Here is a 5,371-nt window from a genome sequence, read left to right as displayed (position 1 = left end):
CATAAAATAAAAAATAAAAAAAATTATAACTCAATATTTAATGAAAAAACGAAAAAAGTAAAAACACGAAAATGTTTCCACCGTCTTCCTTGTTCTCAAAGAAAAAAAAACATAATAGTGAGTGAAAAAGATCATTGTGTCTTTTTGTTTATCATTGTATTTTATGTTTATTTTCGTTATTGATTGTGTCTTTTTGTTTATCATTGTGTTTTATTTTATTTTCGTCATTAATTGTGTCTTTTTTCCTTAACATTGTGTCTTTTTATATTTCGTTAGATTACTCAACATTGTGCTATATTTTATTCTGCATTGTGTTATATTTTGCGATATATTGTGTCTTTTTTTTATAATTGTGTCTTTTTATTCATTTTCGTTATTGTGTCTTTGATCTCGGCATTTTGTCTTTTCATCAATTTATTTTATTTATTTTTTAACGGAAATGATGACGGAAACATTTTAATTTTTTAAATTTTTTCGTTTTTATATATATTTGAGTTATGATTTTTTTATTATTATATTTTTAATTAAATTTTTAAAAAAAATTTGTATGTCACAAATACGTCTCATATTTCTTATTTATGTGACCATTTATATTTTAATTTTACCCTGTAACTATGTATTAACATCTTAAAATACTAACTAAAAGTTGAATAAAAGACGCTTTTGACTTAAACCTTTTTGAGTATAACCTAAATTTAGAAACCAAATTCCAAAATATAAATAAAAAACACAAGAAAGGGTTAGTAAATTACTTGGATGCACAGAAGGTGACGGTGTAATCAGCCCCATAACAAGTAAAAATACTCGTTGGATCATCATAAGCATAACTATACGATGTCGGACATGCATCCTTAAACTTCTTCGAGTAATACGTCGGTTGGCACGTTGCAGCATTCCCATAAACACCCCGACAACAATATTCATCAGTATTGAACACGTCACAAGCACTCCGACAAGCCACTGTCTTACCACCGGCCTTAACAGCCAGTTCCGAAGGACAATTCTGTCGTAAATCACCCACGCAACCCGCAACACTGCAGTTTCCCTTGCCGTTAACTGGCCGAACGGACATTGGCAAGTTAAACCCATCAACAAGGCTAACATCATAAAATTCCTACGTTGTGAGGGTAAACTCGGCAAGGGTTGATGGGGTTTCTCCGGAGGCGGAACACTGAAGGGACGAGCCGCATCTCCCGGTTAGACATGTTCCGTTGCCATTGCTGTCGAACTTGCACTTGGTTCTGCCCCATATCCGACCTGACCAACCGACGGGTGCAGTGTGGACTCTTGATTCTTTGGCGCGTAATGCGTATCCTCCACCGCTGAAGCTCTCACCAGGTGTGATCGCTGGCCAGATCGTCTCGTCGCAGTCGTTGATTATGGTGAAAACCCTTGCACATTCGGAGAGTATATGTCCTGTAAATGTTTTATTATGTTAGAAACTGATTAAAACTATGAGCTAGTAATATAAATAGACGAACCTGGTATATATAACATTTTTGAATTGATAATTTAGAATGAAAAGTGAAAAGTGAAAGAAATATATAATCAATTTGAGGTACTACCGTAATATTTTCAAAATGGTTATTGAGTGTTGTACCGTGTACGTGTTACATTATCAACTAAAAATCCTCTTTTCAACTATCAGTTTTACAAGTATTTATATGACCACCCAAACTGAAAATTTGGACTTCGACTTAACAAACATCCAAGTAACGAAAGACAAAGACTGACCCCAATGGTAAAAAAAAAATTAATCTTGTGTTCGTCACTGTAAACAATCGTATTAATCATTTAAATACAAATGATCAAGTATTGTCGTGATTGATGATTGTACCTGAAGAAATAAGCAAGAACCAAAGGAAGAAGACACGCAACAAAGACGGTGGTGCCATGGCCATGTTAATTTTGGGATGGTGGGACGATTAGGCACGATGAATATGATAAGAGGGTAAAATGCATGCATGTGGTTTGGCTTGGGGTAGTAAAAATGGAATACGTGTGTCTGGAGTAAACCTAAATCAGAAAGCAATCACCATATTTTAGTTTGTAAAACAACGTTAATTAGATTCCAATTCTAACCCTTTGTCCCAAGCTTGAGATATTCGTTACTGTTTTCCACACCACCTGCTCTTGCAAATTTTTTTAGTCTTTTAAAGAAAAATGTAACTCTATTAACGTTTAGAGATAGAAATGTTAATTGCTTATATTAAATAATTTTTCAGTATTGTATTACTAAATTCATGGTCAAATTCTAGCTCTGTTATAAAGTTCACGGATAAAAATGTAAACTTATAAAAGTGTTGTTTGATATTCAAATACATAGGAACCTAGCTATAACTCTTTTGGTTAACTAAAGTTGGAATATTATGTTAATAAAATTTTTGTTTATAATCATTTTTAAAAGAGTAGTTACTTTTCAAGGTAATAGACCAAAAAGCTTTTTGAGTCTAAATGTTGGGTGTTAAGTTCTCTTTCGGGTCATAAGTCGGTGAACTGGACCCAAAAGGTTTAGACAAGCCGGTTAAAGTCTAAGAGATATTATGAAACTTTCTTTCATTTCCTTAGTGGCCAAGTTGACCTCTTTGACCAAGTTGAGTGGATGAGAAATAATGACTGGTAACCAAGTTGAGTGACTACTATAAATACATATACAAAGTAAGTGTTACATATATATCACAACAATCATCATCACAACCAAAGCGGTTGTAATAAGTTTTTAAATTGTATTTTTCTGGTTATAATATAAGTCGATGATTTCTAAGTTGTTCGTTAATTATCATTTATCAATCTTGAATGGTATAAGAGCTCGCTTCAAGAACGTGAAAATTAACGATTCAGCCAACAAAGAAGGTGTTTCGATCGAATTGGTTTGATCTCCCGAAGAAGTTGTTGTCGTTGTCGATCGAACAAGTTGGTTCGATCTCCGGAATCAGTTTGCTTAAAAATTACTGAAGCTCTTTGAGTGGGGTTAACTTTTTTTTTTTTGGTTCATTCAATAGTTGCCTTGTTCAAACAGATTGGGTTTGAGTAGCCATGGGTGACTTGACTCCACCACCGTCCCCAAAGGGGAAAGAGAACAGGTCGTCTTCTGTTCAATGCCCAATGTTAACTACAACAAACTATACTGTGTGGGCTATGAGGATGAAAGTAGTGTTAAGAGGTCATAAAGTTTGGGACACCATTAACCCTAGTGTCTCTAATGAAGACAAAAATGACGTGGCTACGGCGTTGTTGTTTCAATATGTACCCGAAACCTTGATCATGCAAATTGGAGATCAAAAAACTGCTAAATCTATGTTGGATTCGATTAAAACCAGACACTTAGGTACCGAACGGATTAGGGAAGCACGTCTCCAAACCTTGTCAGATTCCATTTGATAATATGAAGATGACTGAGTCAGATTCCATAGGTAACTAAAACAGAGTTAGAATCCATAGGTAACTTTGCGAGAAAGCTATCGAGCATTGCCTCAAAATCTGCGGTTCTCGTTGAAATTATAGTTGAAGCGAGGTTGGTAAAGAAGTTTCTTAAAAGTCTCCGAAGATCGAAGTATATTCAGATAGTTGCTTCCCTTGAGAAAGCGTTGGATCTCAATAAACGTGATTTGAAGATGTTGTAGGCCGCCTCCGGGCCTATGAGGAACGAATCCGAGAAGATGAAATACAAAGGGGTGACCAAGGTAAACTTTATTCGATAAATATGATTCATAAGTCATGGACATTTTGATCTAATAAGGGATTAAGGGGCGAGGATGAGGAGGTCGAGATCACGATCGAGCTCGTTTTAATGGCCAAGACCGAACCCCTAGTACCGAACAAAGGTCATCAAGTCGGGGGAAAGAAAAAGGTGAAGACATATCTGTCAAAGATTTTATATTACCGATGTGACAAGTTTGGTCACTTTGTATCCGATTGCCCGGACCGAGTTCAAAAGGATCAAGAAGTATATAAAACCGAAGACCGTGAAATTTTTGATGATTCATTGTATATACATCAAGTTGTATTCTTAAATGAGCAAAACCTAATACCAAAGAAATACAAGACTAGGCAATGTACGATATTTGGGAAATGGGACAAGTAATCATGTGACGGAAAACCGGTTATATTATTTGGTATTAAACTAGAACATAACCGGGAGGATTAAGTTCAGAGATGGGTCATTTGTTTAAATCAAGGCAAAATGCTCAATTTTTTTTCAAGGAAAATCGGGTGAACAAGACTTGCTATAGTAGTTTATTACATTCCAGAGTTAAAAATAATATAATAAGTCTCGGTCAAGCAATAGAGTCCGGATGCGTCATTCGGATGAAACACGATCTTCTGACCATGTAAGATAAGAACAGGAGCTTACTCATGAAGGTCACGAGATCCGTAAACCAACTCTGCAAAATACGAATGAAGATTGGAGCTCCCTTGTCTTTACAGTCAAATATCAAAGAAGATACATGGCATTGGCATGCAAGGCCCGGGCACATCAATTTTGAGTTTAAAAAGGAACTAGTACGTCGTTTACCACACGTTGAACATGAAAATCAGTTGTGTGAATCGTGTTTGGTGGGTACAGAAGTGAGGCGTTCGTTCAGGACACAACCTTGTTTAGAGAAACCCAACCTTTGGAGTTGGTTCATGGCAATTTGTGTGGTCCAATAACCCCATTCAGTGTCTTCGGTAATAGTTTAAGAGGTTTAAAGCCCTAATCGAAATGGAGGCCGGCTTACCAATGAAAACTCTTAGAACTGATAGGGGAGGAGAATTCAATTCACGTGATTTTAATTTTTTTACGATGATAGTGGGATTATTCGGCATTTAACGCCCCCCGTACACGCCACAACAAAATGGGGTGGTGGAAAGATGAAACCGAATTTTAATGGGGAGGGTGTGGAGTATTCTAAAGGCGATGCAATTAACGAATTATATGTGGGGAAAAGCGATCCGAGATTCGACATTTTTTATCAATTGGGTCCTAACCAGGCTTTGGTTGGTAAAACACTGTATGAACGGTTCAAAAAAAGAAACCGATTATTGAACAGATTCGATTATTTGGGTGCATGGTGTATGCTAAAGTTGATAGTATACATCTAAAGAAGCTTTAAGACAGGTTGAGACAACTCGTGTATCTTGGGTCAGACACGAGTTCAAAAGCATATCGTCTCTTCAATCCGAATACCCGAAAAATAGTTGTCAGTCGGGACGGTGTGTTTGACGAAAATAAAGGATGAAATTGGGTAAAGAAAGTCGTGAAAAATGACTATGACCTGGGTATGTTTTATATAGTTTGGGGGTGCGGTTGACAATGGAACATGTCAAATTGAGCCACTATTGAAGAAACGTATGGTAGCAACTCGGGCAGCCCAAGCTCCGAACCTGC

The 5,371-nt window shown here is 36.4% G+C and overlaps 1 pseudogene across 1 annotated transcript; it reads right to left on the bottom strand.

Annotated features, from left to right (window-relative positions):
* Positions 1–709: 709 nt before the first annotated feature.
* On the bottom strand, positions 710–2,082 carry LOC143607028 (pathogenesis-related thaumatin-like protein 3.5; annotated as a pseudogene). Its single transcript, XR_013148861.1, has 2 exons — positions 1,838–2,082; positions 710–1,416 (listed from the first exon to the last, which is right to left on the bottom strand). The product of XR_013148861.1 is annotated as a pathogenesis-related thaumatin-like protein 3.5 (transcript).
* Between the last annotated feature and the right edge of the window lie 3,289 nt (positions 2,083–5,371).

This window comes from Bidens hawaiensis, unplaced genomic scaffold (genome assembly GCF_021521415.1).
Source record: "Bidens hawaiensis isolate Kalapana, Puna unplaced genomic scaffold, B.hawaiensis_p1.1 tig00078992_1, whole genome shotgun sequence".
Taxonomy (NCBI): Eukaryota; Viridiplantae; Streptophyta; class Magnoliopsida; order Asterales; family Asteraceae; genus Bidens; species Bidens hawaiensis.
The sequence above is the reverse complement of the archived record's forward strand: the minus strand, read 5'-3'. Positions and strand labels throughout refer to the sequence as shown.